The sequence below is a fragment of the Macaca fascicularis genome, chromosome 1 (assembly GCF_037993035.2).
Source record: "Macaca fascicularis isolate 582-1 chromosome 1, T2T-MFA8v1.1".
Classification (NCBI taxonomy): Eukaryota; Metazoa; Chordata; class Mammalia; order Primates; family Cercopithecidae; genus Macaca; species Macaca fascicularis.
Window position 1 is genome coordinate 86,514,893 of NC_088375.1, and position 23,865 is coordinate 86,538,757.

Sequence of the window (23,865 nt, forward strand, 5' to 3'; positions counted from 1 at the left end):
CCTCAGCCTGCAGAGCAGCTGGAACTACAGGCACCCACCACCATGCCAGGCTCATGTTTTGTAGTTTTTGCAGAGACTGGGTTTCACCCTGTTAGCCAGGTTTTTCTGGATCTCCTGACCTCATGTTCCACCCACATCGGCCTCCCAAAGTGCTGGGATTACAGGCGTGATCCACCAGTCACAGCCTCCTGTAGGCTATTTTGGCTTCCCCCCTCACTCCCTTCCCCCTACTGTCGCCATACTTCCCAACCTCCCCTGACTCTGCTCCCCAATTATCACCCGCCTACACTCCCGTCACGACCGGGGACCTCCTCCTGGGGGTCCACCACCAAAGCACCACTGGGAAGCAGCATCCTACTGCTTCCGCCTCGCTTCCGCCCCGCCAGGGGCCTGGCTCCAGCCTGAGAGGGCATGGGGCTGGACCCCAAAGGCGCAGGCGCGGGTTCCCTGCCATACGTGGTGCCTTCCCGCTCCCGGAACACCCAGGCGATTCAAGACGCTCATTGGGTGCTGCCGCAACCTTCCAAACCAGGGAAAGGTTCAGGTAGGGGCAGCGGGTGCCACACACGCCAGCCAAGACCTCCGCTCCAGAACGCAGGGGCCGCTTTATTCGGGGGAAGGACGTTACTTCGCCAGCCACCAGGAAAACAGTCCCTGTACACCCGGATTCAAATTGCCACCAACTTCATGTAAACTCCAGCCCCGAGGACACGGCAGAGACCCAGGCCTCAGGACCCGTGGGCACGCCGGGTTCCATGGCTCCTGCCAGATGAGCGGGGCCACTCTGCAAATCAAGGGGCCCACTGCACCACACCAAGAGCACAGGGAGGTGCCAACAAAGGAAGGAGCCTACTAAACCCACCTCCAAAGCAAGCAATTAATCCAAGACAAAACCCATCTCAGCACTCCGTTGCTCCTCGTGCATGGAAGGCCTGACCACCCTATTCTGCCCCAGCCCAAGCGCCCTCCACCCTATCCCGGCCGTCTCAAAGGGGCCCTGCCTACCGGAGCAGGGTGCTCCCTCTCCACAGCTCTATTGATCTCACTCCCTAGATCCCTCCCCTTCTCTCTTCTGGGTTTGCCCCTACACCTTGCGCTACTTCAGTCGCCTTCCTTCTGTCTGTCTGTCTCTGTCTCTTTCTCTGTCCCTCTCTTTCCCTGCCTCTCTGTGTGTCTCTTTTCCTCTCCCCCTCCCCTGTCCCTCAATTGCTGTCTCTCTCCCTCCCTCAGTTTCAATCTCTCCATCCATCTCTTCCTTGCTCTCCTTCAAGCCTTTTGTGTGTGCATGCATGTGTGTGTGTGTGTGTGTATGTCTGTGCGTGTGTGCATGCCCATGTGTGAGTTCCAGCCCGCGAGCACCCGGGTGTGTCTGTGTGTGGGGCTGTGGATTTGCTCCTGGGTGTGGTGGGGTGTGTCTGGGGTTCTCTCATCCCCTGTCGCTGGGGATCAGCCTGCCGGCTCTAGTGCCAGCCCGGGGCAAAGCAGGGCCATCCCCCAACGCCCCACCCCCCACGCTCTCTTGCCCACCAGCTGGGTCTTGGTAGGGACAAGCGACCGTGGTGGGGGCTTTGTGAGAAAAAGACCACTTGCGGCTGGGCCGGCTGTTCGCCCTTGGCCAGCCCTGACAACTCTGGGTGGGTGGGGCAAGAGGGGGCCTCGCAGGAGCTCCTGAGCAGCCAGGGATCCAAAAGAATACCTCTAAGACAGGGCGGAGGACCGGACAGGGTCCCAGGATCGTGGGCACTGGGACCTGACACATTGGAGCACTCCGTGCTCTGAAGGGGCCCGACGTGGTGGAAGCTCGGCAGCTTGGGAGCCAGGGGAAGGCCTTGGGCGAGCTGCTCGGGGTTCCTGATTCGAGCCCAGTGGCCCTGGGCTGGCAGTATCGACTGGAAGCTGGCGGGCATGGCTGGGCCGGGCTCTTGGGGCAGTCTGGTGCCTCTGCTGTCGTTTGCGGTCATACCAACTTGAACGCGCCAGATCTCGTCTGATTTCAGAAGCTAAGCACGGTTGGGCCTGGTTAGTGCTTGGATGGGAGACTGCCTGGGAATACTGGGTGCTGTAGGCTTTTTGCTGTCTTTCTCTCTTATCTACTTTCCTTTCTTCCCTTCTCTTTCTTTCTTTCTTTCTTTCTTTCTTTCTTTCTTTCTTTCTTTCTTTCTTTCTTTCTTTCTTGTTTCTTTCTTTTCTTTTCTTTCTTTCTTTCTTTCTTTCTTTCTTTCTTTCTTTCTTTCTTTCTTTCTTTCTTTCTTTCTTTCTTTCTTTCTTTCTCTTCTTCAAGCCATTTGTGTGTGTATGCGTGCGTGTGTGTGTGTGTCTATGTGCCTGTGCTCGCGTGTGTGTGGGATCCTGCACGCTAGCGCCTGGGTGTGTCTGTGTGTGGAGCTGTGGATTTGCTCCTGGTGGTGGTGGGGTGTGACTGGGTATCTCTCAGCCCCTCTCCTGGGGATCAGGCTGCCGGCTCTAGTGCCAACCTGGGTCAAAGCAGGGACATCCCCCAACCGCCAACACCCCACGCCCTCTTGCCCACCTTCCGGGTCTTGGTCGGGACAAGCGACCGTGGTGGGGGTGTTGTGAGTAAAAGACCACACGACTGGGCCGGCTGTTCACCCTTGGCCAGCCCTGAGGGCTCTGGGTGGGTGGGGCAAGAGGGGGCCTCTCAGGAGCTCCTGAGTGGCCAGGGATCCAAAAGAATACCTCCGCGACACCTCGGAGGACCGGTCGGGGTCCTAGGAACCTGGGCCCTGGGCTCTGACACCTCGGAGCACTCCCTGTTCCGAGCGGGACTGACGTGGTGAAAGCTCGGGAGCTTGGGAGCTGGGGGAAGGCTGCGGGCGAGTGGCTCTGGGGTCCCGATCTGAACCCTGTGGTCCCGGGCTGGCGTTGCCAGTTGGAAGCCAGTGGGTATGGTTGGGCAGGGCTCTTGGGGCAACCAGGCGCCTCTGTGGGCATCTGTGGCCATACCACCCTGAATGCGCCCGATCTCCTCGGATCTCTGAAGCTAAGCAGGGTCGGGCCTTGTTAGTACTTGGATGGGAAACCGCCTGGGAATACCGGGTGCTGTAGAGTTTTTTGCTTTCTTTCTTGTCTGTCCTTCCTTCCTTCCTTCCTTCCTTCCTTCCTTCCTTCCTTCCTTCCTTCCTTCCTTCCTTCCTTCCTTCCTTCCTTCCTTCCTTCCTTCCTTCTTTCTCTCTTTCTTTCTTTCTCTTCCAGACGGAGTCTAGCTCTGTCACCCAGGCTGGAGAGCAGTGGCACGATCTTGGCTCACTGCAAGCTCCGCCTCCCAGGTTCACGCCATTCTCCTGCCTCAGCCTCTCGAGCACCTGGGACTACAGGCGCCCATCACCACGCCCGGCTCATGTTTTGCAGTTTTAGTAGAGACCGAGTTTCATCGTATTAGCCAGGCTGGCATAGATCTCCTGAAGTTGTGATACACCCGCCTCGGCATCCCAAAGTACTGGCATTACAGGCTTGATCCACCACACCTGGCCTACTGTAGGCTTTTGTGGCATACCCCTCCCTCCCTTCCCCCTCCTGTCACCATGCTTCCAAACTTCCCCTGACTTCTCCCCCTTTATTGCCCACCTACACCCCTGCTGCAGCTGGGGATCTCCTGCTGGCAGTCCGTCACAAAACACCACTGGTCAGCAGCATCCCACTGCTTCCACCTCGCCATCGCCCACCAGGGCCCCTTCTCCAGCCTAGGAGGGCAGGGGGCCGGACCCCAAAGACGCAGTCGCAGGTTCCATGCCATTCGCCGTGCCTTCCTTCTCCCGGAAGGCCCAGGCAATTCAATCCACTCATCCGGCGCCTCTGCAATCTTCCAAAGTGGGGAAAGGGGCGGGCAGGGGCAGTGGGTGCCACACATGCCAGCCAAGACCTCTGCTCCACAATGCAGGGACCACTTTATCCGAGGGAAGACATTGCTTTGCCAGCCAATAGGAAAACCATCCCTGTCCACCCAGATCCCTATTGCCATCAACTTGTAAACTCCAGTCTCGAGGACATGCCAGAGACCCAGGCCTCAGGCACCGTGGGCACTCCCGGTGTCACGGCTCCCGCCAAATGCGTGGGTGCACTCTGCAAATCAAGGGGCCCACACACTGCACCAAGAGCACAGGGAGGTGCCAACAAAGGAAGGAGCCTATGAAACCCACCTCCAAAGCAAGCAATCAATCCAAGACAAAACCCGTCTCAGCGCTCCATTGCTCCTCTCCAATGGACGGCCTGGCCAAGCTATTCTGGCCCAGTGCAAGCCCCCTCCACCCTATCCCGGCCTGATCAAAAGGGCCCCGCCTACAGAGCAGGTTGTTCCCTCTAAAAGGCTCTATCACTCTTGCTCTCTAGCTTCTTCCCCCTCTCTCTTCTGGGTGTGCCCCTGCACATTGCGATACTTCTGTCGCCTTCCCTCTGTGTCTCTGTCTCTGTCTCTTTCTCTGTCCCTCTCTCTTTCTCTGCCTCTCTGTCTCTTTCCCTGTCCCACTCCCCTGTCTCTCTCGATCTCTGTTTCTCTCCCTCCCTCGGTTTCAATCTCTCCATACATCTCTTCTTTGCTCTTCTTCAAGCTGTTTGTGTGTGCGTGCATGTGTGTATGTCTGTGTGTGTGTGTCTCTGCATGCACGTGTGTGTACATTCCCACATGTGACCACCCGGATGTGGCTGTGTGTGGGCCTGTGGATTTGCTCCTGATGGTGGTGTGGTGTGTCTGGGTTTCTCTCAGCCCCTCTCTCCGGAGATCCGGTTGCCAGCTCCAGTGCCAGCCTGGGGCAAACCAGGGCCATCAGCCATCCCCCAAACCCCCACGCCCTCTTGCCCACAGGCTGGGCCTTGGTTGGGACAAGCGTCCATGATAGGGGCCTTCTCAGAAAAAGGCCATGTTTGCCCTTGACCAGCCCTGACACCCCTGGGTGGGTGGGGCAAGAGGGGGCGTCACAGAAGCTCCCGAGTGGCCATGGATCTAGAAGAATACCTCTGAGACAGGGTGGATGGGCTGTCATGATTGTGGGCCCTGGGCCCTGATGCCTTGGAGCACTCCCTGTTCCATGCAGGCCCCACGTGGTGGAAACTCTGGAGCTTGGGAGCCAGGGAAAGGCCTCGGGCTAGCGGCTCCAGGGTCCAGATCTGAACCCGGTGGTGCCGGTTGGAAGCCAGCAGGCATGGCTGGGTGGCACTCATGGGGCAGCCATGGGACTCTGCTGCTGTCTATGGCCATACCACCCTGAACGCGCCCGATCTTGCCTGATCGCGGAAGCTAAGCAGTGTTGGGCCTGGTTAGTACTTGGATGGGAGACCGTCTGGGAATACCGGGTACTTTAGGCCTTTTTACTTTCTTTCTTTTGTACCTTCCTTTCTTCACTTCTCGTTCTCTCTTCTTTCTTTCTTTCTCTCTTTTCTTTCTTTCTCTCTCTCTTCCTTTCAATCTCTCTTTCTTCTTTCTTTCCTTCTTTCTTTCTTTTCTTTCTTTCTCTCTCTCTTTCTTCTTTCTTTCCATCTTTCTTTCTTTCTCTCTCTCTCTTTCTTTCTCTCCCTTCCTTCCTTCCTTCCTTCCTTCCTTCCTTCCTTCCTTCCTTCCTTCCTTCCTTCCTTCCTTCCTTCCTTCCTCTTTCTCTTTCTTTCTTTCTTTCTTTCTTTCTTTCTTTCTCTCTCTCTCTCTCTCTCTCTCTCTCTCTCTCTCTCTTTCTTTCTTTCTTTCTTTCTTTCTTTCTTTCTTTCTTTCTTTCTTTCTTTCTTTCTTTCTTTTTCTTTCTTTTCTTTCCTTCTCTCTCTCTCTCTCTGTCTCTCTCTCTCTTTCTTTCTCTTCCAGACGGAGTCTCACTCTGTCACCCAGGCTGGAGGGCAGTGTCGGGATCTTGGCTCACTGCAAGCTCCGCCTCCCAGGTTCACGCTATTCTCCTGCCTCAGCCTCCCGAGCAGCTGGGACTACAGGCGCCTGCCACCACACCTGGCTCATGTTTTGTAGTTTTAGTAGAGACGGCATTTTACTGTGTTAGCCAGGCTTGTATGGATCTCCTGATCTCGTGATCCACACACCTCGGGCTCCTAAATTGATGGGATTACAGGCGAGACCCAGCACGCCCGGCCCTGCTGTAGGCTTTTGTGGCTTTCCCCCTCCCTCCCTTCCCCCTACTGTCACCATGCTTCCCAACCTCCCCTGACTCTGCTCCCCGTTTATCGCCTGCCTACAATGCCTTCAGGGCCGGGAACCTCCTTCTGGGGTTCCGCCACCAAAGCTCCACCAGGCAGAAGCATCCCACTGCTTCTGCCTTGCCGTCGCCCAGCCAGGAGAAGGGCTCCAGCCCAGGAGGGCAGGTGGCCAGACCCCAAAGGCCCAGATGTGGGTTCCCTGCTGTTCTTGGTTCCTTCCTGCTCCCGGAACACCCATGCGATCCAATCCACTCATCAGGCGCCACTGCAACCTTCCAAACCGGGGGAAGGGGCAGGCAGGGGCAGTGAGTGCCACACACGCCAGCCAGGAACTCTGCTCCAGAGCACAGGGGCTGCTTTATCTGGGGGAAGGACATTGCTTCGCCAGCCACCAGGAAAACAGTCCCTGTGCACCTGGATTCCCATTGCCACCAACTTCTTGTAAACTCCAGTCCCAAGGACATGCCAGAGACCCAGGCCTCCGCCCCTGTGGGCATGCCGGGTGCCATGGCTCCCGCCAAATGGACCAGCACCCTCTGTAAATCCAGGGGTCCACTGCCCTGCACCAAGAGTACAGGGAGATGACAACAAAGGAACGAGTGTAGGAAACCCACCTCCAAAGCAAGCAATTAATCCAAGACAAAACCTGTCTCAGCACTCCACGTTACTCCTCTCGCATGGACGGCCTGGCCACCCTATTATGGCCGAACCCAAGCCCCTCCACCCTATCCAGGACTGCTCAAAAGGGCCCTGCCTACCGGTTCAGGGTGGTATCTCTCCAAGACTCTATTGCTCTCCCTCTCTAGCTCCCTCCCCCTCTGTTTTCCTGGTTTGCCCCTGCATCTCGCGCTACTTCTGATGCATTACCTCTGTTTCTGTCTGTCTCTGTCCCTCTCTCTCTCTTTGCCTCTCTGTCTGTCTCTTTCCCTCTCCCCATCCCCTGTCTCTCTCGATGGTTGTCTCTCTCCCTCCGTCAGTTTCAATCTCTCCATCCTTCTCTTCCTTGCTCTCCTTCAAGCTGGTTGTGTGTGCGTGCATCTGTGTGGGTGTGTGTGTCTGTGTGTGTGTGCATGTGCGTGTGTGGGTTCCCGCATGCGATCGCCCAGGTGTGTCTCTGTGTGGGGCAGTGGATTTGCTCCTGGTAGTGGTGGGGTGTGTCTGGGTTTCTCTCAGCCCCACTGGCCGGTTATCAGGCTGCCAGCTCAAGTGTCGGCCTGGGGCAAAGCAGGGCCATCCCCCATCTCCAACCTCTCACTCCCTCTTGCCCACCGGCCGGGCCTTCGTCAGGACAAGCGACTGTGGTGGGGGCGTTGTGATAAAAAGACAACGCGCAGCTGGGCTGGCTGTTGGCCCTTGGCCAGCTCTGACGGCTCTGGTTGGGTGGGGCAAGAGGGGGACTCACAGGAGCTCCTGAGTGGCCAGGGATCCAAAAGAATACCTCCATGACAGGGTGGAGGACAGGACGGGGTCCCAGGATTGTGATCCCTGGGCCCTGACACCACAGAGCACTCCCTGTTCCGAGTGGGCCCAACGTGGTGGAAGCTCGGGAGATCGGGACCCGGAGGAAGGCCGAGAGCGAAGGGCTCAGGGGTCCCGATATGAGCCCGGAGGCCCCGGGCCGGCGGAACCAGCTGGAGGCCTGCGAGCACGGCTGGACTGGGCTCTTGAGGCATCCAGGCTCCTCTGCCTGTGTCTCCTGCCATACCACCCAGAATGCCCCCGATCTCTTCTCTCTCTTTCTCTTTCTTTCTTTCTCTTTCTTTCTTTCTTTCTTTCTTTCTTTCTTTCTTTCTTTCTTTCTTTCTTTCTTTCTTTCTTTCTTTCTTTCTTTCTTTCTCTCTCTCTCTCTCTCTTTCTTTCTTTCTTATTTCTTTCTTTACTTCTTTCTTTTCTTTCTCTCTCTCTCTTTTTCTTTCTTTCCCTCTTTCTTTCTTCCTTTCTTCTTTCTATCTTTCTTTCTTTCTCACCCTCTCTCTTTATCTTCTTTTTTCTTTTCTTTCTCTCTTTCCTTCTTTATTTTCTTTCATTCTTTCTCTCTCTTTCTTTCTCTCCTTTCTTTCTATCTTTTATTTCTTTCTCTCTTTCTTTCCTTCTTTCTGTCTTTCCTTCTTTCTTTCTCTCTTTCATTATTTCCTTCTTTTGTTTTTCTGGTTTGTTTTCTTTCTTTCTCTCTTCTTTCTTTCTTCCTTCTTGCTTTCCTTCTTTTCTTTCTCTCTATCTTTCTTTCTTCTTTCTTTCCTTCTCGCTTTATTATCTTTCCCTCTTTCTCTCTCTTTCTTTCTTCCTTCTTTATTTCTCACTTTCTAATCTTTCCTTCTTTCTTTCTCTCTCTCTTTCTTCTTTCTTTCTTTTTCCTTCCTTCCTTCCATCCTTCCTTCCTTCCTTCCTTCCTTCCTTCCTTCCTTCCTTCCTTCCTTCCTTCCTTCCTTCCTCCCTTCCTTCCTCCCTTCCTTCCTTCCTTCCTTCCTTCCTTCCTTCCTTCCTTCCTTCCTTCCTTCCTTCCTTCCCTGCCTTCCTGCCTTCCTGCCTTCCTGCCTTCCTGCCTTCCTTCCTGCCTTCCTTTCCTTTTCCTTCCAAATGCAGTCTTGCTCTGTCACCCAGGCTGGAGGACAGTGGCGTGATCTCGGCTCACTGCTAGCTCCTCTTCCGGGGTTCATGCCGTTCTCCTGCCTAAGCCTCCCGAGCAGCTGGGAGTACAGGCGAGGCCACGACGCCTGGCTCATGTTTCATAGTTTTAGTAGAGATGGGGTTTCACCGTGTTAGACAGGCTAGTCTGGATCTCCTGACTACGTGATCCATCCGCCTTGGCCACACAAAGTGATGGACTACAGGCCTCATCCACTGTGCCCTGCCTGCTGTAGGCTTTTGTGGCTTCCCCTGCCCCTCCCTTCCCCCATCTGTCACCATGCTTCCCGACCTCCGCGACCCTGCTCCTGCTTTAACGCCCACCTACAACCGCGCTGCATCCAGGGACATTCTCCTGGGAGTCCGCCACCAAAGCACCACCGGGCATCCCACTGCTTCCACCTCGCCGCCGCCCTGCCAGGCTCCTGGATTCAGCCCGGGAAGGCAGAGCGCTGGACTCCAAAGGTGCAGGCGCAGGTTCCCTGCCTTTCCTGGTGCCTTCCCATTACCGGAACGCCCAGGCGATTCAATCCACCCATCAGGTGCCACCAGAACCTTCCAAACCGAGGGAAGGGGCGGTCAGGGGCAGCGGGTGCCACATACACCAGCCAACACCTCCGCTCCAGTAGGCAGGGGCTGCTTTATCCGGGGAAGGACATTGCATTGCCAGCCACCAGGAAAGCAGTCCTTGTGAACCCGTTTTCCCATTGTCACCAACTCTGTGTAAACTCCCGTCCCGAGGACACACCAGAGACCCAGGCCTCAGGTCCCGTGGGCACGCCCGGTTCCATGGCTCCTGCCAAACGGGAGGGCACACTCCACAAATCAAGGGGCCCACCGCACCACACCAAGAGCACAGGGAGGTGCCAACAAAGGAAGGAGCCCACGACTCCCACCTCCAAAGCAAGCAATTAATCCAAGACAAAAGCTCTCTCCTGTTGCATGGACAGCCTGACCACCCTGTTCTGGCCCAGCCCAAGCCACCTGCACCCTATCGCGGCCTGCCCAAAAGCGCCCCACCTACCGGAGCAGGGTGCTCCCTCTCCAAGGCTCTATCACTCTCACTCTCTAGCTCCCTCCCCCTCTCACTTCTGGGTTTGCCCCTGCACCTCGCACTACTTCTGTCACCTTCCCTCTGTCTCTCTGTCTCTCTCTTTCTCTGTCTCTCTGTCTCTTTCCCTCTCCCCCTCCCCTGTCTCTCTCAAAGGCTGTCTCTCTCCCTCCCTCGGTTTCAATCTCTCCATCCATCTCTTCCTTGCTCTTCTTCAAGCCGTTTGTGTGTGCGTGCATGTGTGCGTATCTCTGTGTGTGTGTGTGTCTGTGTGTGTGCCTCAGCCCCTCTCGCCAGAATCAGGCTTCCGGCTCTAGTGCCAGCCCGGGGCAAAGCAGGGCCATCCCCCAACCTCCAACCCACCACACCCTCTTGCCCAACTGCCAGGTCTTGGTCGGGACAAGCGACCTTGTTGGGGACATTGTGAGAAAAAGGCCATGCGTGGCTCGGCTGGCTGTTCACCCTTGGACAGCCATGACGGCACTGGGTGGATGGGGTAAGAGGGGGCCACCCAGGAGCTACTGAGCGGCCAGAAATTCAAAAGAATACCTCCGCAACAGTGGGGAGGACTGGATGTGGTCCCACGATCGTGGGCCCTGGGCCCTGACGCCTCGGAGCGCTTCCTGTTTCAAGCGGGCCTGACCTGGTGGAAGCTCGGGTGCTCAGGAGCCAGGGGAAGGCCACGGGCGAGCAGCTCGTGTGTCCCCATCCCAGCCTGGCGGCTCTGGGCTGGTGTTGCCGGCTGCAAGGCAGTGGGCACGGCTGGGGCTGGCTCTTAGGGCAGCCAGGCACCTCTGCCGGCGTCTACTGCCATACCATCCTGAACGATTCTGATCTCATCTGATCTTGGAAGATAAGAAGATAAGCAGGGTCGGGCCTGGTTAGTACTTGGATGGGAGATCACCTGTGTATACCGGGTGTTGTAGGCTTTTTTCCTTTCTTTCTTGCCTTTTTTTCTACCTTTCTTTCTTCCCTTCTCTCTCTCTCTCAGTGTCTCCTTCCTTCCTTCCTTCCTTCCTTCCTTCCTTCCTTCCTTCCTTCCTTCCTTCCTTCCTTCCTTCCTTCCTTCCTTCCTTCCTTCCTTCCTTCCTTCTTTCCTTTCTGTCTGTCTGTCTGTCTGTCTTTTTTTCCAGACGGATTCTTGCTCTGTCACCCAGGCTGGAGGGCAGTGGCGCTATCTCGGCTCACTGCAAGCTCTGCATCCCGGGTTCACCCCATTCTCCTGCCCGACAGACGGGGTTTCACCGTGTAAGCCAGGCTTGTCTGGATCTCCTGACCTCGTGATACACATGCCTCGGTCCCCAAAAGTGCTGGGATTACAGGCGTGGTCCACCGCACCCGGCCAGCAGTAGGCTTTTGTGGCTTCCCCCCTCCCTCCCTTCCCCCTACTATCGCCATGCATCCCAACATCCCCTGACTCTGCTCCCCCTTTATTGTGCCTCTACACCCCTGCCGCAGTCGGGGACCTCCTTCTAGGGGTGTGCCAACAAAGCACCCCCAGGCAGCAGCATTCCACCACTTCTGTCTAGCCGCCCTCCCGCCAGGAACCTGGCTCCAGCCTGGGAGGGCAGGGGGCCGGACCCCAAAGGCGCAGGCCCAGGTGTTGGCATTGTGAGAAAAATGCCAAGTGCCATGGGCCGCCTGTTCGCCATTGACCAACCCTTAGGTCTCTGGCTGGGTGGGGCAAGAGGGGGCCTCACAGGAGCTCCTGAGCTGCCAGGGATCCAAACGAATACTTCCGCGACAGGGCGGAGGACCAGACGGGGTCCCAGGATCCTGGGCCCTGGGCCCTGGGCCCTGGGCCCTGACGTCTGGGAGCACTCGCTGTTCCTAGCGGGCCCGATGTGGTGATAGCTTGGCAGCTCGGGATCCGGGTTAAGGCCGCAGGTGAGAGGTTCGGGGGTCCGGATACGAGCTGCGAGGCCCCGGGCTGGTGGTCCTGGCTGCACGCCGGCGGTCATGGCTGGGCCTGGCACTTGTGGCAGCCAGGCGCCTCTGCCTGCGTCTACGACCATACCACCCTGAACGTGTCCCATCTTGTCTGATCTCGGAAGATAAGCAGGGTAGGACCTGGTTAGTACTTGGATGGGAGACTGTCTCTGAATACCGTGTGCTGTTGTCTTTATTGCATTCTTTCGTCTTTTTTTCTTTTCTACCTTCCTCTCTTTCCTTCTCTCTCTCTTTGTTTCTTTTCTTTCTCTCTTTCTTTCCTTCTTTCTTTCTTCCTTTCTTTCTTCTTTCTTTCCTTCTTTCTTTCTCTCTCTTTCTTTCCTTCTTCCTTTTCTTTCCCTCTCTCTCTCTTTCTTTCTTTCTTTCTTCTTTCCTTCTTTCTTTCTTTTCTTGGTTTCTTTCTTCCTTTCTTTCTATCTTTCTTACTTTCTTTCATTCTTTTCTTTTCTTTCGTTCTTTCTTTTCTTTTCTTTCTCCTTCCTTCCTTCCTTCCTTCCTTCCTTCCTTCCTTCCTTCCTTCCTTCCTTTCTTTCTTTTCTTTTCTTTTCTTTTCTTTTCTTTTTTCTTTTCTTTTCTTTTCTTTTCTTTTCTTTTCTTTCTTTTCTTTTCTTTTCTTTCTCTCTTTCTTCTTTTTCTTCCAGACAGAGTCTCACTCTGTCACAAAGGCTGCAGTGCAGTGGCGCGATCTCGGCTCACTGCAAGCTCTGCATCCTGGGTTCATGTCATTCTCCTGCCTCAGACTCCTGAGCACCTGGGACTATAAGCGTCCTCCACCCCGTCCGGCTCATGTATTGTAGTCTTAGTAGAGATGGGGTTTCACCATGTTAGCCATGCTGGTCTGCATCTCCTGACCTCGTGATCCACCTGCCTCGGCCTCCCAAATTGCTGGGATTACAGGCATGATCCACTGCAGGCAGCTTCTGTGGCTTCCCCCCTCCCTTCCTTCCCCCTACTGTCGCCATGCTTCCCAACCTCCCCTGACTCTGCTCCCACTTTATCGCCTGCCTACACCCTCATCACAGCTGGAGACCTCCTCCTGGGGGGTCCGCTACCAAAGCACGACTGGGGAGCAACATCCGACTGCTTCTGCCTTGTCGCCGACTTGCCAGGAGCCCGTACAAGCGCGGGTTCCCTGCTGTTCGTGGTGCCTTCCTGCTCCCGGAATGCCCAGACGATTCAGTCCACTCATCGTTCGCTGCCTTCCAAATTGGGGGAAGGGGAGGGCAGGGGCAGCGCGTGCCACACACACTAGCCAAGACCTCCACTCCAGAACTCAGGGCTACTTTATCTGGGGGAAGGATGTTGCCTCGCCAACCACTGGTAAAACAGTCCCTGTGCACCGGATTCCCATTGTCACCAACTTCGTGTAAACTCCAGTCCTGAGGACACGCCAGAGACCCAGACCTCAGTCCCAGTGGGCACGCCCAGTGACACGGCTCCCACCAATAGGACGGGCGCAGTCTGCAAATCAATGTGACCACCGCACTGCACCAAGACCACTGGGTGGTGCCAACAAAGGAAGGAGCCTATGAAACCCACCTCCAAAGCAAACAATTAATCCAGGACAAAACCCGTCTCAGCGCTCCGTTGCTCCTCTAGCATAGACGGCCTGTTCACCCTGTTCTGGCCCAGTCCAAGCCCCCTCCAACCTATCCCGGCCTGCTCAAAACGTCCCTGCACACCGGAGTAGGGAGCTCCCTCTCCAAGGCTCTATCGATTTTGCTCTCTACCTCCCTGTGCCTCTCTCTTCTGGGTTTGCCCCCGCACGTGGCGCTACTTCTATCACCTTCCCTCTGTCTCTCTGTCTCTCTCTCTTTCGCTGTCCCTCTCTCTTTCTCCGCCTCGCTATCTGTCTCTTTCCCTCTCCACCTCCCCTGTCTCTCTCGATCACTGTATCTCTCCCTCGTTTTCAATCTCTCCATCCATCTCTTCCTTGATCTCCTTCAAGTCGTTTGTGTGTGCGTGCACTTGTGTGTGTGCGCGTGTATGTGTGTGTCTGTGTGTGTGCGCGTGTGCGTGCAATTTCCCACGTGTGCCTGTGTGTTGGGCTGTGGATTTGCTCCTGGTGATGGTGGGGTGTGTCTGGGTTTCTCTCAGCCCCTCTTGCTGGAGATCAGGTTGCCGGTTCCAGTGCCAGCCTGGGGCAAAGCAGGGCCATACCCCAACCCCCAACCTCCCATGCCTTCTTGCCCACCTGGCGCATCTTGGTCATTACAAGTGACCGTGGTGGGGGCATTGTGAGAAAAAGACCATGTGCGGCTTGGCCGGCTGTTTGACCTTGTCCAGCCACGACGGCTCTGGCTGGGTGGGACAAGAGGGGCCCTGACAGGAGCTCCTCAGTGGCCAGGGATCCAAAAGAATAACTCCATGACAGGGAGGAGGACCGGACAGGGTTCCAGGAACGTGGGCCCTGGGCCCTGACGCCTCGGAGCACTCCCTGTTCTGAGCAGGCCCAATGTGGTGGAAACTTGGGAGCTCGGGAGCCAGGGGAAGGCCATGGGCGAGTGGCTTGGGGATCCCGATATGATCCTGGTGGCCCCGGGCCGGCGGTGCCAGGTGGAAGACCTCGGGCATGACTGGGCCAGGTTCTTGGGGCAGCCAGGTGCCTCTGCTGGAGGCTATGGCCATACCACGCTGAACACACCCGATCTCGTCTGATCTCGGAAGATAAACAGGGTTGGGACTGTTTAGTACTTGCATGAGAGACCTCGTGGGAATACCAGGTGCTGTAGGCTTTTTTGCTTTCTTTCTTGTCTTTCTTTCTTTTGTACCTTCCTTTCTTTCCTTCTCTCTCTCTCCTTTCTTTTTCTTTCTTTTCTTTCTTTGTCTCTTTTTTCCTTCTTTCTTTCTTTATTTTTCTTTCCTTCTTTCTTTTCTTTCTTTCCTTCTTTCCTTCTTTTTTCTTTCTTTTCTTTCTCTCTTTCTTTCTTTTTTCTCTTTCATTCTTTCTTCTCTTCTTTCTTTCTTTACTTCTTTCTTTCTCTTTTTTTTTTTTTTTTTTTTTTGAGACGGAGTCTCGCTCTGTCGCCCAGGCTGGAGTGCAGTGACGCGATCTCAGCTCACTGCAAGCTCCGCCTCCCGGGTTCATGCCATTCTCCTGCCTCAGCCTCCCGAGTAGCTGGGACTACAGGCGCCCACAACCGTGCCCGGCTAATTTTTTGTATTTTTAGTAGAGACGGGGTTTCACCGTGGTCTCGATCTCCTGACCTTGTGATCCGCCCGCCTCAGCCTCCCAAAGTGCTGGGATTACAGGCGTGAGCCACCGCGCCCGGCCCTCTCTTTTCTTTCTTTGTCTCTTTCTTTACTTCTTTCTTTCTCTCTTTTCTTTCTTTGTCTCTTTCTTTCTTATGTTCTTTCTTCCTTCTTTCCTTCTTTCTTTCTCTTCTTTCTTTCTTTTTTCTGTCTCCTCTCTTTCTTTCTTTCTTTCTTACTCTCATTTTCTTCTAGATGGAATCTTGCTCTCTCATCCAGGCTGGAGTGCTGTGGCGCTATCTCTGCTCACTGCAAGCTCCGCCGTCCAGGTTCACGCCATTCTCCTGCCTCAGCCTCCAGAGCAGCTGGAACTACAAGCGCCCATCACCACACCAGGCTCATGTTTTGTAGTTTTAGCAGAGACTGAGTTTCACCGTGTTAGCCAGGCTGGTCTGGATCTCCTGACCTCGTGATCCACCCGCCTCGGCTTCCCAAAGTATTGGGATTACAGGCGTGACCCACTGGTCCCGGCCTGTTGTAGATTTTTTGGCTTCCTCCCTCACTCAATTCCCCCTACTGTCATCATGCTTCCCAACCCCCCCGACTCTGCTCCCCCTTTTTCACCTGCCTACACCCCGGCTGCAGCTGGGGACCTATTCCTGGTGGTCTGCCACCAAAGCACCACCAGGAAGCAGCATCCCACTGCTTCCGCCTCACTTCCACCTGGCCAGGAGCCAGGTTCCAGCCCAGGAGGGCAGGGGGCTGGACCCCAAAGACACAGGCGTGGATTCACTGCCATACACAGTGCCTTCCTGCTCCCGGAACACCCAGGCAATTCAAGATACCCATTGGGTGCCGCCACAACCTTCCAAACCGGGTGAAGGGTTGGACAGGGGCAGCTCGGTGCCACACACGCCATCCAAGACCTCCTCTCCAGAACACAGGGACTGCTTTATCCTGGGGAAGGACATTGCTGCGCCAGCCACCAGGAAAACAGTCCCTCTGCACCCGGATTCCCATTGCCATCAACTTCGTGTAAACTCCAGTCCCAAGGACACAACAGTGACCCAGGCCTCGGGACCCGTGGGCACACCAGGTTCCACGGCTCCGGCCAAACAGGCAGGGGCACTCTTCAAATCAAGGGGCCCAGCGCACCACACCAAGAGCACAGGGAAAGTGCCAACAAAGGAAGGAGCCTACTAAAACCACCTCCAAACAAGCAATGAATCCAAGACAAAACCAGTCTCAGCACTCCATTGCTCCTCTCCCATGGATGGCCTGATCAACCTGCTCTGCCCCAGCACCTCACGCTACTTCAGTCACCTTCCTTCTGTCTGTCTATCTCTGTCTCTTTCTCTGTCCCTCTCTCTTTCCCTGCCTCTCTGTGTGTCTCTTTCCCTCTCCCCCTCCCCTGTCCCTGGATCGCTGTCTCTCTCCCTCCCTCAGTTTCAATCTCTCCATCCATCTCTTCCTTGCTCTCCTTCAAGCCTTTTGTGTGTGCATGCATGTGTGTGTGTGTGTCTGTGCGTGTGCGTGTGCACGTGTGTGGGTTCCCACACACGAGTGCCCGGGTGTGTCTGTGTGTGGGGCTGTGGATTTGCTCCTCGGGGTGGTGGGGTGTGTCTTTGTTTCTCTCAGCACCTCTCCATGGGGATCAGGCTGCCGGCTCCAGTGCCAGCCTGTGGCAAAGCAGGGCCGTCCCCCAACCCCCAAACCCCATGCCCTAATCCACCGGCAGGGTTTTCCTTGGGACAAGCTATCGGGGTGGGTTCGCTGTGAGAAAAAGGCCATGCTCTGCTGGGCCGGCTGTTCGCCCTTGGCCAGCCCTGACAACTCTTGGTGGGTGGGGCAAGAGGGGGCCTTGCAGGAGCTCCTGAGCAGCCAGGAATCCAATGGAATACCTGTGCTACGGGGTGGAAGACTGGATGGGGTCCCAGGATCGTGGGCCCTGGGCCCTGACACCTCAGAGTGCTCCCTGTTACGAACGGGCCCAACGTGGTGGAAGCTTGGGAGCTCAGGAAGTGGGGTAAGGACATGGGTGAGAGCCTCGGGGGTCCTGATCTGAGCCCGGTGGGCCCACGCTGGGGGTGCTGGTTTGAAGCCGGCAGGCATGGCTGGGCTGGGCTCTTGGGACAGCCAGGCGCCTCTGCTGGCATCTATGGCCATACCACCTTGAACGCACCCTGTCTCCTCTGTTCTGGGAAGCTACTCAGGGTTGGGCCTTGTTAGTACTTGGATGGGAGACCACCTGGGAATACTGGGTGCAGTAGGTTTTTGGCTTTCTTTCATTTCTTTCTTTCTTTTCTACCTTACTATGTTCCTTTCTCTCTCTCTCTCTCTTTCTCTCTTCTTTCTTTGTTTCTTTCCTACTTTCTTTTCTTTCTTTCTCACTTTCTGTCTTCTATCTTTCCTTCTTTCTTTTCTTTCCTTTTTCCCTCTTTCTTTCCATCTTTCTTTCTTTCCTTTCTTTGTTTCTCTCTTTCTTTCTTCTTTCTTTCCTTCTTTCTTTCTTTTCTTTCATTTCTCTTTCTTTCTTACTTCCTTTCTTCTATCTTTCCTTCTTTCTTTTCTTTCTTTGTTCTCTCTCTCTCTTTCTTTTTTCTTGCTTGTTTGCTTTCTTTCTTCTTTCTCTCCTTCTTTCTTTCTTTTCTTTGTCTTTCTTCTTTCTTTATTCCTTTCTTTCTTTGTTTCTCTCTTTTTCTTTCATTTCTTTCTCTCTTTCTTTTCTTCCTTCCTTCCCTTCTTTCTTTCTTTTCTTTCTTTGTTCTCTCTCTCTTTTTTCTTGCTTGTTTGCTTTCTTTCTTCTTTCTCTCCTTCTTTCTTTCTTTTCTTTGTGTTTCTTTCTTCTTTCTTTATTCCTTTCTTTCTTTTCTTTGTTTCTCTCTCTTTTTCTTTCATTTCTTTCTCTCTTTCTTTTCTTCCTTCCTTCCTTTCTTTTCTTTCTTTCTTTCTTTCTTTCTTTCTTTCTTTCTTTCTTTCTTTCTTTCTTTCTTTCTTTCTTTCTTTCTTTCTTTCTTTCTTTCTTTCTTTCTTTCTTTCTTTCTTTCTTTCTTTCTTTCTTTTCTTCTTTCTTTTCTTTCTTTCTTTCTCTTTTTCTTCCAGATAGAGTCTCGCTCTATCACCCAGGGTGGAGTGCAGTGGCGTGATGTCGGCTCATTTCAGGCTCCATCTCTCATGTTCACGCCATTCTCCTTAGTCTCCAGAGCAGCGTGGACTACAGACGCCTGCCCCCACGCTGGCCTCATGTTTTGTAGTTTTAGTAGAAACGGGGTTTCACCATATTAGCCAGGCTGGTCTGTGTCTCCTGACCTCGTGATCCACACTCCTCGGAATCCCAACGTGCTGTGGTTGCAGCCGTGATCCACGGAGCCTGGTCTGCTGTAGTCTTTTGTGACTTCAACCATCCCTCCCTTTCCCCTACTGTCACCGTGCTTCCGAAATTCCCCAGATTCTGCTCCGTCTTTATCGCCCACCTGCAGCACCACCGCAGCCTGGGACGTCCTCTTGGGGGTCCGCCACTAAAGCACAACTGGGCAGCAGCCTCCCACCACTTCCGCCTTGCCACCACCAAGCCAGGAGCCCGGGTCCATCCCGGGAGGTCAGGGGGCCAGACCATAAAGGCGCAGGCGCAGGTTCCCTGCCGTTGGCGCTGCCTTCCCACTCCCAGAACGCCCAGGAGATTCAATGCACTCATCAGGCGCTGCCACAACGTTGCAAACAGGGGGAAGGGGCGGGCAGGGTCAGTGGGTGCCACACACACCAACCAAGACCTCTGCTCCAGAACGCAGGGGCTGCCTTATCAAGGGGAAAGGCATTGCTTTGCCAGCCACCAGGAAAGCAGTCTCTGTGCACCCGGATTCCATTGCAACCAACTTTGTGTAAACTGCAGTCCCGAGGACATGCCAGAGACCCAGGCCTTGGGCAACGTGGGCACGCCCAGAGCCACGGCTCCTGCCAAATGGACGGGTGCACTCTGCAAATGTAGGGGCCCAATGCACTGCACCAGGAGCACAGGGAAGTGCCAACATAGGAAGGAGCCTACGAAACCCAACTCCAAAATAAGCCATTAATCCAAGACAACATCCGTATCAGTGCTGCGTTGCTCCTCTTGCATGGATGGCCTGGCCACCCTGTTCTGGCCCAGTCCAAGCCCCCTCCACCCTATCCCGGTCTGCTCAAAAGGGAACTGCCTACAGGAGCAGGGTGCTCCATCTCCAAGGCTCTATCACTCTCGATCTTTAGCTCCCTCCCCCTCTCTCTTCTGTGTTTGCCCCTGCACCTCCCGCTACTTCTGTCGCCTTCCCTCTGTCTCTGTCTCTCTCTCTCTCTGTCCCACTCTCCTTCTCTGAATCTCTGTCTGTCTCTTTCCCTCTCCCCTTCCCCTGTCTCTCTCGATGGATATCTCTCTCCCTCCTTCGGTTTCAATCTATCCATCCATCTCTTCCTTGCTCTCCTTCAAGCCGTTTGTGTGTGCTTGCATTTGTGCGTGTGTGTGCACGTGCATGTGTGGGTTCCCACATGCAAGAGTCCGGGTGTGTCTGTGGGGCTGTGGATTTGCTCCTGGTGGTGGTGGCCTATGTCTGGGTTTCTCTCAGCCCCTCTCACTGGAGATCAGGCTGCCAGCTCTAATGCCAGCCCAGGGCAAAGCAAGGCCAAACCCCAACCCCCAACACCCCATGCTGTCTTGCCCACCGGCAGGGCCTTGGTCGGGATAAATTACCACGGTGATGGCTTTGTGAGAAAAAGTCCATGTGCTGCTCAGCTGACAGTTCACCCTTGGCCAGCCCTGATGGCTCTGGCTGGAGGGGTAAGAGGGGGCCTCGCAGGAGTTCCCGAGCCACCAGGGATTCAAGAGTACCTCCGTGACAGGGCGGAGGACAGGACAGGGTCCCAGGATCATGGGCCCTGGGCCCTGATGCCTTGGAGCATTCCCTGTTCTGAGCAGACCCAACGTGGTGGAAGCTCAGGAGCTCGGGAGCCGGAGAAGGCCGTGGGCAAGCAGCTCGGGCGTCCTGATAGGAGACTAGCGGCCCCGGGCTGGCAGTGCCAGCTGGAAGCTGGCAGGCATGGCTGGGCTGGGCTCTTGGGGCAGCCAGACACCTCTGCCAGTGTCTACTGCCATACTACCCTGAACGCATCAGATCTCATCTGATCTTGGAAGCTAAGCATGGTTGGGTCTGTTTAGTACTTGGATGGGAGACTACCTGGGAATACCGGGTGCTGTAGGCTTTTTTGCTTTCTTTCTTTCTTTCTTTATTTTCTATCTTTCTCTCTTTCTTTCGTTCTCTCTTTCTTTCTTCCCTTACTTTCTTTCTTTCTCTTTCTTTCTTTCCTTCTTTCTTCTTCCTTCTTTTCTTTCTTTCTTTTTCTTTCTTTTCTTTCTTTCTTTTTCCTTCCTTCCTTCCTTCCTTCCTTTCTCTCTCTCTCTCTTTCTCTCTCCTTCCTTCCTTCCTTCCTTCCTTCCTTCCTTCCTTCCTTCCTTCCTTCCTTCCTTCCTTCCTTCCTTCCTTCCTTCCTTCCTTCCTTCCTTCCTTCCTTCCTTCCTTCCTTCCTTCCTTCCTTCCTTTCTTTCTTTCTTTCTTTCTTTCTTTCTTTCTTTCTTTCTTTCTTTTCTTTCTTTCTTTCTTTTCCTTTCCACATGGAGGCTCGCTCTGTCACCCAAGATGGAGTACAGTGGTGTAATCATGGCTCATTAAAAGCTCAGCCTCCCTGGTTCAAGCCATTCTCCTGCCTCAGCCTCCCAAGTACCTGGGACTGTAGGTGCTAGACAGCATTCCTGGCTCATGTTTTGTAGTTTTAGTAGAGATGGGTTTTCACTGTAATAGCCAGGCTGGTCTAGATCTCCTGAACTCGTGATCCACCGGCTTTGGCATCCAAACGTCCTGACATTACAGGTGTGATCCACCGCGCCCGACCTGCTGTAGGCTTTTGTGGCTTCCCCCTCCCTCCCTTTCCCCTACTGTCGCCATGCTTCCCAACCTCCCCTGACTCTGCTCCCCCTTTAACGCCCGCCTATACCCCCTCCGCAGCTGGGTATCTCCTGCTGGGTGTCCGCACAAAAGCACCACCGGGCAACAGCATCCCACTGCTTCTGCCTCGCTGCCGCCCCATCAGGATCCACTTTCCAGCCCTGGAGGGCAGGGGACCGAGCCCCAAAGGTGCAGGCATGTGTTCCCTGCCGTTCGCACTGCCTTCCCGCTCCCGGAACGCCCAAGCGATTCAGTGCAGTCATCGGGCACCGACGCAACCTTCCAAACCAGGCGAAGGGGCGGGCAGGGGCAGCGGGTGCCACACATGCCAGCCAAGACCTCTGCTCCAGAATGCAAGGGCCGCTTTATCTGGGGGAAGGACATTGCTTGCCAGCCACAAGGAAAATAGTCCCTGTGCACCCGGATTCCATTGCTACCAACTTTGTGTAAACTCCAGTCCAGAGGATATGCCAGAGACCCAGGCCTCAGGTACCATGGGAACACCCAGTGCCACAGCTCCTGCCAAATTGACGGGCACACTCTGCAGATCTAGGGGCCCAAAGCACCGCACCAGGGGCACAGAGAGGTGCCAACAAAGGAAGGAGACTACGAAACCCACCTCCAAACAAGCAATTAACCCAAAACAAAACCCATCTCAGCGCTCCATTGCTCCTCTTGCATGGACGGCCTGGTCACCCTGTTCTGACCTAGCCCATGCCCCCTCCACCATATCCCGACCTGCTCGAAAGGGCCCTGCCTACCGGAGCAGGGTACTCCCTCTCCAAGGCTCTATTGATCTGGCTCTCTATCTCCCTCCCCTTCTATCTTCTGGGTTTCCCCTGCACCTCCCGCTATTTCTGTCGCCTTCCCTCTGACTCTCTGTCTCTCTCTCTTTATCTGTTCTTGTCTTTCTCTGAATCTCAGTCTGTCTCTTTCCCTCTCCCCTTCCCCTGTCTCTCTCAATGGATGTCTCTTTCCCACCATCGGTTTCAGTCTCTCCATCCATCTCTTCCTTGCTCACCTTCAAGCCGTTTGTGTGTGCATGCATGTGTGTGTGTGTGTGAGTGTGTGTGTGTGTGTCTGTGTGTGCCCGTGTGTGGGTTCCAACACGCAAGTGCCCAGGTGTCTGTGTATGGGGCTGTGGATTTGCTCCTGGTGGTGATGGGATGTGTCTGGGTTTCTCTCAGCCCCTCTCGCCGGGGATCAGGCTGGTGGCTCTAGTGCCAGCCCGGGGCTAAACAGAGCCATCCCCCAAACTCCAATGCCCCATGCCGTCTTGCCCCCCTGCCGACTCTTGGTCGGGACAAGTGACCGTGATGGGGAAGTTGTGAGAAAAAGGCCATGCATGGCTAGGCGGGCTGCTCGCCCTTGGCCAGCCCTGATGACTCTTGGTGGGTGGGGCAAGAGGGGGCCTTGCAGGAGCTCCAGAGCTTCCAGGGATCCAAAAGAATACTTCTGTGACAGGGCAGAGGACTGGATGGGGCCCCAGGATCGTGGGCTCTGGGCCCTGACACCTCAGAGCACTACCTATTCCGAGTGGGCCCGACGTGGTGGAAGCTCGGCAGCTCAGTAGCCGGGGAAAGGCTGCGTGCGAGCGGCTCTGGGGTCCTGATCTGAGCCTGGCATCCCCGGACTGGCAGTGCCGGCTGGAAGCCGGTAGACACGGCTGGACTGGGCTCTTGGGGCAGCCACGGGCCTCTGCCGGCATCTGCGGACATACCAGCTGAACGCACCTGACCTCCTGTGATCTCGGAAGCTAAGCAGCAGTCTGGTTAGTACTTGGATGGGAGACCGCCTTGGAATACTGGGTGCTACAGGCTTTTTTGCTTTCTTTCTTCTCTTTCTTTCTTTTCTACCTTCCTTTATTCTCTACTCTCTCTCTCTCTTCTTTCTTTCTTTGGTTTCTTTCTCTCTTTCTTTCTTTCATTCTTAATTTCTTTCTTCTTTCTTTCTTTCTGTCTCTCTCTTTCTGTCTTTCTGTCTTTCTTTATTACTGTCTTTTTCTTCCAGATGGAGTCTCTCTCTGTCACCCAGGCTGGGGTGCAGTGGCGTGATCTCGGCTCACTGCAAGCTCCGCCTCCCGGGTTCACGCCGTCCTCTTGCCTCAGCCTCCAGAGCAGTTGGAACTACAGGCGCCCGCCACCACGCCAGGCTCATGTTTTGTAGGTTTAGCAGAGACTGGGTTTCACCATGTTAGCCAGGATGGTCTGGATCTCCTGACCTCATGTTCCACCCACCTTGGCCTCCCAAAGTGCTGGGATTACAGGCGTGATCCACGAGTCCCAGCCTGCTGTAGGCTATTTTGGCATACCCCCTCACTCCCTTCCCTCTACTGTTGCCATGCTTCCCAACCTCCCCTGACTCTGCTCCCCCTTAATCATCCGCCCACACCCCCACCGCAGCCGGGGACCTCCTCCTGGGGCCTACCACCAAAGCACCACCGGGAAGCAGCATCCCACCATTTCCGCCTCACTTCCGCCCCACCAGGGGCCCGGCTCCAGCCTGAGAGGGCAGGGGGCCGGACTCCAAAGACGCAGGCGCAGGTTCCCTGCCATATGCTGTGCCTTTCCCCTCCCAGAACACCCAGGTGATTCAAGACACACATTGGGTGCCACCATAACCTTCCAAACCGGGGGAAGGTTCGGGCAGGGACAGCGGTTGCCACACATGCCAGCCAAGAAGTCCACTCCAGAGCGCAGGGGCTGCTTTATCCGGGGGAAGGACATTGCATCACCAACCACCAGGAAAACAGTCCCTGTGCACCCGGATTCCCATTGCCACAGGCTTCGTGTAAACTCCAGTCCTGAGGACATGGCAGAGATCCAGGCCTCAAGACCTGTGGGCACGCCAGATTCCATGGCTCCTACCAAACGGGCAGGGTCACTCTGCAAATCAAGGGGCAAATGGCACTGCACCAAGAGCACAGGGAGGTGC

At 55.0% G+C, this 23,865-nt stretch overlaps 7 pseudogenes; all 7 read left to right on the forward strand.

The window, feature by feature from the left end:
• The first annotated feature begins 1,949 nt into the window (after positions 1-1,949).
• On the forward strand, positions 1,950-2,068 carry LOC123571067 (5S ribosomal RNA; annotated as a pseudogene).
• An 882-nt stretch (positions 2,069-2,950) lies between these two features.
• LOC123570605 (5S ribosomal RNA) lies at positions 2,951-3,069 on the forward strand (annotated as a pseudogene).
• A 2,131-nt stretch (positions 3,070-5,200) lies between these two features.
• Positions 5,201-5,319, forward strand: LOC123570681 (5S ribosomal RNA; annotated as a pseudogene).
• Positions 5,320-10,622: 5,303 nt separating this feature from the next.
• Positions 10,623-10,749, forward strand: LOC123570595 (5S ribosomal RNA; annotated as a pseudogene).
• A 3,637-nt stretch (positions 10,750-14,386) lies between these two features.
• LOC123570610 (5S ribosomal RNA) lies at positions 14,387-14,505 on the forward strand (annotated as a pseudogene).
• A 2,611-nt stretch (positions 14,506-17,116) lies between these two features.
• LOC123571171 (5S ribosomal RNA) lies at positions 17,117-17,235 on the forward strand (annotated as a pseudogene).
• A 2,837-nt stretch (positions 17,236-20,072) lies between these two features.
• Positions 20,073-20,191, forward strand: LOC123570835 (5S ribosomal RNA; annotated as a pseudogene).
• Positions 20,192-23,865: the final 3,674 nt, after the last annotated feature.